This window comes from Castor canadensis, chromosome 16 (genome assembly GCF_047511655.1).
Source record: "Castor canadensis chromosome 16, mCasCan1.hap1v2, whole genome shotgun sequence".
Lineage (NCBI taxonomy): Eukaryota > Metazoa > Chordata > Mammalia > Rodentia > Castoridae > Castor > Castor canadensis.
In genome coordinates, this window is record NC_133401.1 from 60105889 (window position 1) to 60118976 (window position 13088).

General features: G+C 41.5%; 1 protein-coding gene across 3 annotated transcripts in view; it reads left to right on the plus strand.

The window, feature by feature from the left end:
- Window positions 1-2207: 2207 nt before the first annotated feature.
- Cdc42se2 (CDC42 small effector 2) overlaps window positions 2208-13088 on the plus strand; it is an 88416-nt gene continuing 77535 nt past the window's right edge. For 2 of the 3 annotated variants that reach the window (XM_020155474.2, XM_020155476.2), the window contains exon 1: window positions 2208-2336. The gene's annotated coding sequence lies outside the window, so the exon portion shown is untranslated. The remainder of the gene's footprint in view (window positions 2337-13088) is intronic. The other variant, XM_020155477.2, reaches the window with a different exon arrangement.

Here is a 13088-nt window from a genome sequence, read left to right on the forward strand (position 1 = left end):
GAATGTGTAGCTTTAAATTGTTTTAAATCATTAAGGATAAACTAAACATGTAAAGAGACCATGCTTATTAATATCACACTGAGCAAATAATTCTACACACATACTGTCTGACAAATAGTATTATCTAAATGGAATTGTGTCCTTAATTGACTTTTTTCTACTGAAAAAGAGGATCATGCTTTTCAGTCACATTTTTAATAAATAAAACATGAAAGATCTGTGTATGTTCACCTAATGAATTTTACCCTTTAAGAATAAATGGTAGGATATATTATCACTTACGGCAGTGAAACAAGGTGACTACAGGAAGATGAGCACATATATCAAGTTGAGGAATTTGCTCAGTTTTTTTTTTTTTTTGCCCTAGGACAGTTTTAGCAACAGTATGCCTTTGAGTATCACATCAATAAATTCCTCTACCCTCTCATGTTATTCCCATTAAGTGAAATAGGATACCAGGATAGCACAGGCCCCAAACTGTGTGAAATGTCAAGCAAATGGTTATCACTGCACTCAGGGTGACTGGAAAATCAAAATGTTTATGTTATGTAGGCTAAGGTCTTGGGATTAACTGATAGAAATTGGGACTAAGAGGAAATTCAAAATGAAAAAGTGGCTATTTTTGCTGTTTTGCACTTTTTATTACCTTGGGGAATTAAAAATTATTTTTTCTGGGCATTTAGAATATTTCACTTGAATGGAACAGTAAAAAAACCCCAGCTTTGGGTAGTGTAGCTCAGTGGTACAATGCTTGCCTAGCATGTTCGAGATCTTAGGTTTGATTCTGAGCACCACAAAACCAACACACACACACACACACACACACACACACACACACACACACACACACATCCCAACTGGGGAAGACAGACAGTCAAAGATAAAAATATAGAATAATAATATAGATGTGTTGGGTCGTGGGAAAAATAAGGAAGGATTGAAGACTGGAGTGAAATTTCAGCAATTTAAAATAGTGTGGCTAGGCTAAGTAGCATTGATAAAGTAAGATTTGAGTTAAAAGGAGGTGAAGATGGATTTTAAGGGAAGAATGTTCTAGACCTTGAGTGGTAGTCTGTCTGGAACATTCAAAGCAAATCCAAGGACTTTGTCGGTCATTGTAAAAATCTTAGCTTTTCTAATGAATGAAATAGGGAGCCGCTGGTGGACTTGGATCAGATGAGACATGAGCTGACTCTCCTTGTACGAGGATGTTCTGCCTGTTTTGACACTGAATTGAGTTGATGGTGTGCTGGGACACCATGTATCTCGCAGGCCAATGAAGTATCTCGTTGAGGTCAGCTTTGATGTCGGTGATGTGGTGAGAAGTAGTCTCATTTACTTGGAAGGTACAACCACTAAGCTTTCTTGACGGATTGGAGGTGAAAATGAGAATAAAGAGCTCAGGAGTATTTGTTTTTGGACTGAACAAGAAGATGCTTGATAGCGAGGCGAGGGTAGATGCACACGATTATACTTAGAGCAGGGTAGGCTTGACCTTTCACTCCAGTGCTATTATGTCCTTTCTCCTACGACAAAGTTTTGTAGGCATTTTAGTGGAGTATGGACTGATAATCTCATGAAACTCACTTTTTCCTTTTTCGACTTAAAATACACAACTACAGGAGTCAGGGAGGTCCAAGAGGTAATTGTCACACATCTCAAGTGCCAGGTGGGTGTTCTTGGCCCGAAGCCGTGGCAAGGCTGATTCAACAATTCTGACTCGCACGTTAAAAAAAAACGGTGACCCGCAGATTTCGGGGCATTCAGCTTTCAACCGCTATCAGCCGAGGGGCGCGGGGGGGGGGTGGGGAGGGGGCGGGGAAGTTCTCCCCCACCCCACCCCGCCCCGCAGCAAGCTCAGCTCGGTGCAGCCCCGCCCCTCCGCACCGCCCAGGAGGTGGCCCGACACAGGTGGGCAGGGGCTCCCGCGCGCGCAGCCCGGGGTCGCCATCTTCCGGCGCGTTCTCTATCCCAGGCTCTCCGCCCGCCGCTAGCCTTTCAACCCGCGGAACTCAAGTCGCGGGGTCCCGCAGCTCACCCCACCGGCCCACGCTGGAGGCGGGGCCGTGGGGTAGGGGCGGGGCCTCGTGCTGGGGCGGGACCTCAGGGCCAGCTGCAGCTGCGCACGGCACCGCCGCTCTGGAGCGCGCCCCGCCCCTAGCCCCGCCCCTCGAGCGCGAGCCTGGGCGGGCGGGCGGGCCTGTGAGCGGGAGGGAGGGGCCAGGAAGCGGAGAGCGCGGGGAGCGCAGCTGCGGGCGTGGAGACTGACTGCAGGAGCCGCGGAGCCGGCGTTGGAGCGGTGCGGCCCGGAGCGGGCGGCGGAGACAAAGGCGACGGTGAGTGCTGCGGCTGACCCCATGCCGCACCCTTGCAGTCCGTGGGACCGAAGCCTAAAGCCCGGAACTGCCGTCCCAAGCAGTGCGGAGCGCGGCCCGGCCCTGGCCGCCGCGCGCTGCGGGCTGTGGGTTGAGCCCGCGGCTCCATTTTCAGGTCTGGGCGAGGTCCTCCTGCCCGACGACCCTGCTTTTGCTTTTTCTTCGCTTTCCTCTGAGGAACGGTCCCCGTTCTCTGCAGGAGGGCGGCTGAGGCACCGACTGCCTGGCTGGTGCAAAATAGAACCGCAGACCCTGCGCCCAACTCGGCGGGTCCGCACGTCTAGGAGGCTCGAGGGGCGGGTGGGCGGGCGGCGGTTCCGGGCCTCTCAGGTGCGGGTTGGGGTCGGGACTGGGTTTCCCCGTAGCGAGCCCACGTCCGCCCCGACGCCCGGCCCCCTCCCCGCGCCATGCCACTCGTACAGGTTGTTCCTTCTCCCGGCGCCGCCGCGGCCGCCGCTCACGGTGGTGATGGGCGACGGGCGTGGTGGGTGGCGGCTCGCTGACGTCGCTGCCGCGCCTAGGAGCCGCCCCGGGGATCGCCGCGGACCTCACGGGTACCCACGGCGACGTCTGCAGCCCTCCACGGCCACCGTGGTTGCGAGTGATGAGCTTTGTGCGGGGACTGGGCGGTGATGGGCAGACGTTTTGTTAAAGGGCCCGGCACATAGTAGATGCTGGATGAAAGACCGCCCGAGTGAGACGTCACCCGAAGCTGATGTCACATCTGCACCCTCCTGCCTCAGATGAAGGGGAGGACAGCGGCTAGAGTTGTTCACAGGCTCGTTTCTGGTTTTTAACCCAGTATATACACTGTTGGTGAATAATCAGTTGTGATTACTGGGATTACACACAGCATATTTGGAATGTGGAAGTTTTCATTTTGAGAAAAGTTGCTATACGTTTTCTGGTTCCTGAAGATAGACCCTGTTTCTGGTTTTCTTTGGGAATAGCGGAGAAGATAAAGGCCAGGTTATTTCGTTATGAATAAAAGGAGTGGGTGTGCTTTTCGGGGCATGGTGTGGTCTCGAGCTTCTGTCTGTGCGAGGGGATGGGAATGGGGGGTGGGGAGACCCAGTGCTGCACTAACGTAGTGAAACTCCACCATGTCCTCGACAGATACTCACTAGACACCTGTTAACGTGCGGGAGACCTGCCTGTGTTGGATGCCGACTTTATGGAGGCGAGCCAACCCCATAATTACCCTTTTCTTAAACTTGAGCATAAAATTCTTTCCTTATGGATATAGCAAGTGGGAGCCGTTTTAAACCCCCTGGTGCCCACTCAAATTGGGGTAGATGGCAGGTGAGCTTCAGGAAGTGTTGATTGGTTAGTGTGTTTCAAGGTTAGCGAGTACTTCTTTAGGGCTGAGGTTATTAGGTTAGGTTTTCATATTGTCAGTTTAATAAAATTATTTACATTTTATTAAATAATTAATAAAGGGAAGGGTGGAGAAATGACCCAAACATTGTATGCACATATAAATAAAATAAAAATTAAAAAAAAAAAGAATCCATATATTTCAGAAGCAAAAAAAAAAAAAATGAAGGGAGCAAGGAATTCAAGAAAGTTGTAGTTTTTATTTTCTTCCTCTCATACTAGACTTTGTGTATTAAAGGGTAATGTACTTCCGGGTCTGTTTTCTGTGAACAGTCTTTGCAATAACATTTTCTATCTTTAAAAATTCCCAAAGATGAATAGTGGATTTCTTTTCTATAAAAAATGTTTTTAGGGAGCTGGGGATGTGTCTCAGTGGTAGACTGCTTGCCCATCATGCTTAGCATTCCTGGATTGGGGTCAGTGGGCTGTTAAATAAAAAAAAAAATTTTTTTTTTGGTGGTATGAGATTTGAACTCAGGGCCTTATGCTTGCTACCAGGCACTACCACTTGAGCCACTCTGCCAGGCCTGTTTTTTTTTTTTGCGTGTGTTTGGTATTTTCGAGATAGGATCTTTAGAACTATTTGCTGGGGCTGGCTTTGAACTGTGATTCTCCTGATCTCTGCCTCCTGAGTAGCTAGGATTACTGGCATAAGCCACCAGCACCCAGCTTAAAAAAAGGTTTAAATAGTGCAGTTTTTCAGGAATTTTATTTTGGCCTTTGTTTACCATTTACAAAAAAATACTGTACTGACTTGATACTGCTGAAAAGGGAAAGAGTATTAGCAATTATTTGTTCCTTATTTGGACTTTCCCTGTATATTACAACTGTGATCAACTGCTTATTAAAAAGAGGGGAGATAGCATTTTGTTTATTCTGAATCTGAAGTTGCATCATATTTTTTTTCTTTGTTTTTGGGTATTGGGGATTTAACCCAGGGTCTTGTGCTCCGTTACTGAGTTATAGCCCCAGCCCCTGCATTGCCTATTCTGTTAAAATCTTATTTATGTATGTTTTAAAAACAGTACAATTAGGCAGTACCTAATGACTTTCCAGTCAACAGCAGACTGCATGTACAGTGGGATATATCCTGTGGTCTAAGTATGTATTAGGCTATGCCATCAAGGCTTATGTAAGTAGACTGTGATATTCAACCATGAATTTGCCTGTTGACATAAGTGGTAGAATGTCTGTTGGTCATTCAGTGACACATGACTATTTCATTTGGCCTCTTTAGAAGTCCAAATTAATGTGCTCCAGAGTCAATCTTGATCATTACAAAATAATGTAGATCATTGATTTTTTTTCAGTTAGATACTGACTTATCATGCTTGTAATACTTTACATTGTTGAGAACAGTGTGGACATTTAAATAGATCTTTTAGATGTTACACTTGCTATTAGCTTTTTATGGTTTTCAGAAATAATAAGGAAACTATGTGCACCTTTCACAAAGAACTTTGTTTTTGTTTTTTTTTGTGGTACTGGTGTTTGAACTCAGGGCCTCATATTTGCTAGGCAGACACTCTACCACCTGAGCTACTCTGCCACTGCAAAAAGAACTTCCTGACTTTAGACTTTGGGGCTATTCACCTTTCACGGTCATTGTTCCCAGGGACAGTAAGAAAAGTAATGGCTCAGATGTTAGTGGTGGAGAGTTGTTGTGGTCTCTCTCTACATGTTTCTTGAAGGAGGAGTTCCTGATAATGTACTACCACAGGCCTGTTGATGAGAATGTCTGTACTAGATGATAGCAGAGGTGGTAAAATGCAAACACTGCGACAGCGTTAAAGAAAAAGTGCTTGGCATGGATGGATTTTTTTGGGGCAAGGATAATGGCTTCAGAATTCTTGACAGTCAGCACTGAGGCATGGTAAAATAACTTTTCCAAGAAATAGAATTCATGACTGTTTTTTGTGTCTTTTATAATACTGTCATTGCTTTCGAAGCATTATTCCTAAAGTCCAGGATGATTCTGTTTTATAAATGTTGGAATATTTGAACTGTTGGTGTTGTTTTCATCAAGGTTTATGTATGTCAGGGGAGTAGTTCATTTCTTGTAAGAATGATTTTAGAGTTAACATTTATCAGATGTAAGTCATAAAACAATTAAGAATGATGCTGATATGACATATTGCAGCTGTGCCCATGTTAACCTGAATAGATTGTGAAAGTTTACCAGTTAGCAGTAGGATAAAACATTTCTCAAGTGCTTTATAATTTCTCATATTCATCTTCTAGATAGGTTGCTATTATGCTTTTAAGTCTCAGTTGTCCTTTTTTTTTAAATCATGAAAGAGTTTAGTGTTCTGTTCTTTAGGATGAGTGTAGGATATTTTGTTAGGGCTTTATAAGATTTTCTGTACAACTAAGAATGTAGGGTTGGGGATATGGCTGAATTGGCAGGGCACCTGCCTCCCAAGGTGCAAGCCCTGAGTTCAACCCTCCTTACCCCTCAGCCTTGTCCTCCCCCCACTCCCCCCCCAAAAAAAAGAGAGAGTGCATATTGTTTTTGGTCTGTTGTAGTATTCTTAATGTCAGCTTTCATGAAAGGACTGTTTTAACATTTTGTTAAAAGTAATTGTTTTGGTCTGTCTCAGAGGGAGACATTTCAGGTCCCCTGTGCATCTTTTGAGTAAATGAGTGAAATGTGTTTACTACTTACTTAGTGGTTAGGTTAGGGCATTTTTATGATTTTTTTTTCAACCTCCCTTGGAAAACTTGAAGCTTAGCTTATTAATTATTAACTTTATATACCCTGTTGTCTCAGTTTAAAATTTAAGGGTACTTGAATCTTTCTGTTTGTTAATACTAATAAATTATGAAGAATAGCAGTAGCTGAAACTGCTCTGGGGCCCAATCCAAAGGGAGTTACTGAACTGAAATGTCTAAAAGATTTGGTAATAATTAATCTTTATCCTGGCATTGTAAAATACTTTGAAATGTATTTTAGTCAAAATGGATTATAGTGGGCTGGAGGAGTGGTTCAAGTGGTAAGAACGCCTGCTTAGTAACCCTGAGACCCCGAGTTCAAATCTCACTGCCCCCAAAAAATTCCAAATAAACAAAAAACCCAGAATTCTTACAGTGCCTACAAGAAAAAAAAGTCAAAATGGATTATAGCAAAACAATAAAATAAATTTCTTCTTTTTTCTAGAGAGCATTACATAAGTCCACATTAAATCTAAGTACCTTTGACAGTGCTAAATGATGAGTCTTGATGTTCCGTTTTGTTGCTTACCTACTTAGAAATTCATGCTGAGATTTTTTTTTTTTTTTATGAAATCTTCATGACGGAATTTTTGTTGCATGAAAACATAAAATTAAGACTGGGTGTGGTCGCTGATATCTGTAATTTCAGGTATTGAGACTCCATCTTAACCAAAAAAGCTGGTGCATGCCTGTAATCCCATCTTTGCAGGAGGCATAGATAAGGAGGATTGTAGTCCAAGCCTGGCCCTGGACAAAAATGTGAGGCTGTATTAGAAAAATAAGTAGAGCAGAAAAGAGCTGGGACCATTGCTCAAGTGGTAGAGCGATGAAAGGCGCTGTGTTCAAAAGCCAGTCCTTCCAAAAAGAAAAAAAAAGCAAAATTCTTTTCATTTCATTTGATTTTATAAATAATCTGCTTGATTTTTAATTAATTATTTTTGAAGTGCTGGAGATTGAGCCTAGGGTCTCACATGTTAGGTAGGTGCTCTACCACTGAGCTATGCCCCCAGCCCTTTCCTTTGTCTTTTTGCTTAATAAAGCAAAATGAAGTTTTCCTACGTCATTGTTTGTATTTTGCACTTTATATGTAGTGGAAAATTGAGACTTCCTGTGGGATTGGTATGTTCAGTGGTAGGACTTGGTAAGGTTTGAGTGGAAAACCACCTACTCACTGTGCCTTCGAGACCTTGTTATGGATAAAATCTTCCTCTGCCTCTGGAAGAGACCTTAGGAAGATGAGGTAGCATTTCCATTCAGTTAGCTAATACAGAGTCTTCTGGTCACCTGTCAGTATTAGTTTTATTTTCGTTGTTAGAAGGTAAGTGTTGGTGTAATAATTGGTATTCAAGCTCTTACACAATTTAAAACTTTTCTTCTGGAACTCAGAACTGCTTCAGACCTAGAAGCCTGCTCTGGAGGACGAGTCCTGGCCAGTGTTGCTTTTTACTTTGCCAGCTCCTCTTCTGTAAGTTATCCTCACCTGGTTGGAGTCTAGCACAGTGGAGAAGAGAAAATGAGTATATGTGGGGGAAGGTAAGGTTTTAAGGAGGCTTGTCTGATTGTGATCCGGCATTTATGTGGAGTCCAGCAGGTTGTTCAGATGAACCTGCCTCTAGGAGTGCTGCACATGGTGGTTGTTGGGGATTTCATGACTGGGACCCACCAGCTACAATTTCTGTGATAAATTTATGGCTCTGGCTTAGTCTTCTAGTTTCCCTTATTTGTAGGCTCATGTTTCTCAGAGGGAAGTTTTGCTTTAGCCTTTATGGTAGCTCAGTAACATATTAACCGGAACTACCCATATTATATTAAAGTTGTTTCATACAACATGGTTCCCAGCATTTTATTGGAACCTTACCATCCTTTCTTTCCACCTCCTTTTGAGTACCCCAACCGTAACAGTATACCGCCTGTATGGGACTTACAGTCTATTGCTGCTACCATCTTTTTATTGTGCCCAGCCCCCCTTTTTCCATGCTTTGCACCCATGGCCCATCATTATAATTTCTCCCTTTCATACACCCTCAGATTCCTTGCAGCTCTCCTCCATTCTCACCTGACCAACTTTTATCCAGTTCTGCATCTATTCTAGCCTTCATCTACACAGTAGCCAGGTCTACCTTTAAATTCATGTCTCCTAACCTCGGGGACCCTTTGTGCCGCCCACTGTTGTGTAACCCTAGTATCTTTCCCTGGATGAGTTACTTTCCTGCCCCTAAATGACCACTTCACACCCCTCTGCTCAGATCTTTCTTTTTTGCATTTTCAGCTGATGACCTTATTTCCTATCTATTAAAAATGAAAGCAGGGAAGCAAACTTTTCTGTGTCCGCTCTCATCTTTACCCGTTTTCTGTTTTTACTGTTCTATCACTGTTGTTTCTACTCTTGCCCTTGATTCTACCCACTTTCTCCTGTCAGTGAAGCTGCATTGCCTCCGTGTTCATCTCGCTCTCCTGCATGCCAGAGAGCTTTATCATGTTCCATGTCTATTGAATTCTTTCTAGCACCACAAATATAGAGTTGAAATCTCACCCATCTTAAAAAAAATACAACTTTCCCAATAACATATCTTTATTTAGTAATTGTTGTCTAAAAGAGTTGTAATTTTGTTTTCCAGTTAGTCACTCCCTGTCTAAATTTTGGATCTATTAAAATCATTTTCCCCCTTCCCGCTTTCATTCTTCTGTAGCTGCTGTTTTTGAGGTTTCTAGTAACTTCCTTGGTGGCAGATTCTCTAGTCAGTTCTCTATGGTAATTTCAGTGGTGTTAGCAGCATTTGACCTGGTTGATAATTGTTCTCTTCAAAACTTTTCTTCCTTTTGCTTTTGGGTTATTACTGCTTATTTTCAGTTTCTTTTCCTGGCTTCTTTTTATTGCCCCACTTATAAAAAGGAGGCAGTGTTCCAAGGGCTCTATGTTTAGGTCTCGTCTGTGTAATTATATTTAGTCTTTTGTGATTTCATTCTCTTTAGTGAGAATTATTATATATTTCAAACTGAATATTTTATCTGTAGTATGGATCATTTTCCTAACCCCCAGACTTGTAGATCCATCTGCCTACTTAACATTTTCAGCTAGATGTCTTAATAGGCATCCCCTATTTAACATGTCAGGATTGAACTCATCTTCCCTGTCTCCTCCCCTCAATCATCATTCCTATTCTAGTCTTCCTCATCTTGTTAAGTATTAATTCTGTTTTGTAGTTTTTTTGGCAGAAAACCTAAAACCTAGTAGACTTTTTTTTTTTTTTTTGTGGTACTAGGGTTTGAACTCAGGGTGTCACACTTGGTAGGCAGGTGCTTGCTTTACCGCTTGAGTCACATCCCTAACCCCCTAATGAACATTCTTTATTTCTTTTTTATACTCCTATGTTTAATTAAAATGATGTATCACAAAAGCATGTGCTTTACTTAACCTAAAATCTGTGTTAATAATAAATGTGGGGGCTCTAGGCATGTAGCTCAATGGGAGTACTTGCCTGGCATGTGCAAGGCTTTGGTTTTGATCCTCAGCATTGTAAAAAAAAGAAAGAATAAATGTAGGGCTGAGGATGTAGCGTGGTGGTAGAGAACTTGTCTGGCATGTGCAAGGTCCTGGCTTCCATCCCCAGCACCAGGGGAAAAAAGGAAATAAAGAATGTAATCCCAGGAATTTTTAGTGAAGTACCCAGAAGAAAGTAACTCCTCTCTCCAGGGTTTCAGTTATGAATGCAAACAATATTTAAAGTTACTTATGTTTATTAAGCAAGTAAGACATACCAGGCACTTTGCTAATTCTTGGACTGGAGAGGTGAGGGTTGGGGATTTAATCCAGGACCTTGCATGTGATACCACTGAGCAACACTCCTAGTCCCTGTTTAAAAAAAAAAAAAGAGAATGTACAGTTTGCAGTCTTTAAGTCCTGCCACCTCTCTAAGCAACAGTCATCTCTTGCCTGTATTATTTTAATAGTGTTTTTTCTCTAGTTCCCTGCTGCTTCTGTTCCTTTATATTCTCAGTAGAGCAATCAGGGTAATCGGCCTTCACTCATGTTTAACACCCTTCAGTGGCTTTCTATATCATTGAGAAGAAAAACCAGAATTCTGGGCTGGCGAAGAGGTCAAGTAGTAGAGTGTCTGCCTGGCAATTGTGAGGCCCTGCGTTCAAATCCCAGTACTGCCAAAAAAAAAAAGCCCCAGAATTCTTATAGTGCCTACAAGATCCTCCATCATCTGTAGCTACTGCCTAAATGTCTGAATTTGATATCGAGTTTCTCCTTCATCTACCTCCTTGTAGGTTTTGTTTTTTCTTTTTTTGTGGTACTGGGATTTGAATTCCCTTGAGCCACTTTACCAGTTTTTTTGTGAAGAATTTTTTCTAAGATACTGTCTCTCAAGCAGTTTTCCTGGGCTGCCTTCGAATCCCCATCCTCCTGATCTCTGCCTCCTCAGTAGCTAAGAGCACCCAGCTCCTTGAAGTTTCTTGAACCTACTAAACACATTTTGTTTAGTACCCTTAGGGATAGAATTTTTTTTTTTTTTATGTACTAAGGTTTGAACTCAGGGCCTCATGCTTGCTTAGGCAGGTGCTCTACCACTAATGCTACTGCGCAAGCCCTTTTTTTTCCTTGAATATTTTTGAGATAGGGTCTCTTAAATCTTCCTGATCTCTGCTTTCTGAGGAGCTCGAATTACAGGCTAGAGCTTTTTACTCATTGCATAAGCCCCAATATTTGGAAGAGTAGATGGCATAGAGGCAGACACTCACATTTGCTTGAAGGAATATCTGATTATTTTGTTGCACATGTATTTGTAAACAGGTGGTATGCATGTTTCTGTAACTAAAAGAATTTGAATTTCACCTAAAACAATATAGTCTTAAAGAATTAAATAGAAACAAACTAAGATACAAGAGGAAGAGGTAAGTTTATAGTGAATTTTCCTGTATGGAAAGTGAAAATACACTGTGAAATGGTAAGGGCTAGAGGAAGGAGGTAGGAAAGGAATGAGGAGAGGTGAAGCAAATGGAATAAAGAAAAGGAAAGGCTGATTTGGAAGTAGCTTACAACTTAGGTTTCTTGAATACCTTTTTTATCCAATATATAGGTTCAAATGAGATTGAGGGCCAAAACTTCATTTGCTCCCTTCCTTCCTGTCCTAGCAATCTTGGGGTTTGAACTTTGGGCCTCAGACTTGCTAGGAAAGTACTCTGAGTACTCCGTGAGCCATGCCTCCACTCCTTTTTGCTTTAGTTATTTTTCATGTAGGGTCTTGTACTTTTTCCTGGCTGGCCTCAGACTGTGTTCCTGCTACCTGCGCCTCCTGAGCAGTTGAGATTGCAGGCGTGCACCATTTGTTTGTTGAGATGGGGGGTCTTGATAACTCTTTGCCAGGACTGGCCTTGAACCTCAATCCTCCCAATGTCTATGTTCCACATTATTTTTCTATTTTTGCTAAATTCCTTTTGGTAAAGAAAAGCAATTATTATTACTAAAAAAGCCTGTGGCAGTATTCTTAGTATTTCTTCTTTTGTAGAAGGCGCAAATAGAGGTCTCAGAGTTTAAGGAGTGATCTTTTTTTACTTTAAATGCTTAATTTTAATTAAAAATTTAAACATTTATTTGTTAACCTTTGTTTTGAAATAGAACAGGGACTTTTCTTGTAGGTGCGCTATTTCCTTGTATACACTTAGAATTTTCAGGTTTAATTTCCTTTAACAAGAAGGGAAAACTTGGTCCTGAGTTCAAACCCAATTCCCACCAAAAAAAAAAAAAAAAAAAAAAAGGGGAGAACTTTGAGATACTTGAAATCATTGGGGTTCAAGTTCCTTTTTTTACCACAACTAGCAAATTACAGGGAGGGATTTTCAGTGTACGAACATTTATTAATGTGCCGTGTCCTTTCAATACTGTACTTCCTATTATTCTCCCTCAAAGGGGAGGGCACATAAATTCAGTGGTATTTATTTCCATGGTAAATTAGCAGCTCACTAGAATAATGTATACAACTCTGTTGACTTGTATTTATTATATGAATATACTTATGAGTGCTCTTAAGTGAGAAATGCTTGAATATATTTAAATTTATTTTTAAATTGCAATTTAACTTAAATTTAGTGAGAAATGAATTTAATGAAAATGAAATGAAAATGAAAATGAAAAGTTACTATTTAAATTTTCTTTATTTTATTTTATTATTCATATGTGCATACAAGGCTTGGGTCATTTCTCCCCCCTGCCCCCACCCCCTCCCTTACTACCCACTATTTAAATTTTCAATATCGAATGTTACTGAGAATATTTTTAGCCTTTTGTTCCATAAGCTGTAAGTTTCATTTCTTGTTGGTTGATTTAAAAAAATTTTTTAGATGAATTTCTGAAACAGGTGTCTTAGAAAGTTCCTGAGTGAAGAGGTAATTTTATGTGCAAGTATAAACTATTCTCCATTAGCCAGTATAAACATTTTCATATTTTTGTGTAACATGTAATAACTTTATCTCTTCATTGACCTGACTTGTGAGATGTGTCCACAATGTGCACTTGGTTTTCATGGCCATAGGGTGTGGTGTAATTTGTGTATTTGTGTATCTCTTTTTACTTTGTGTAATTGAAGTTTACATATGTGCAGTATCTTAATTTTAACTCCT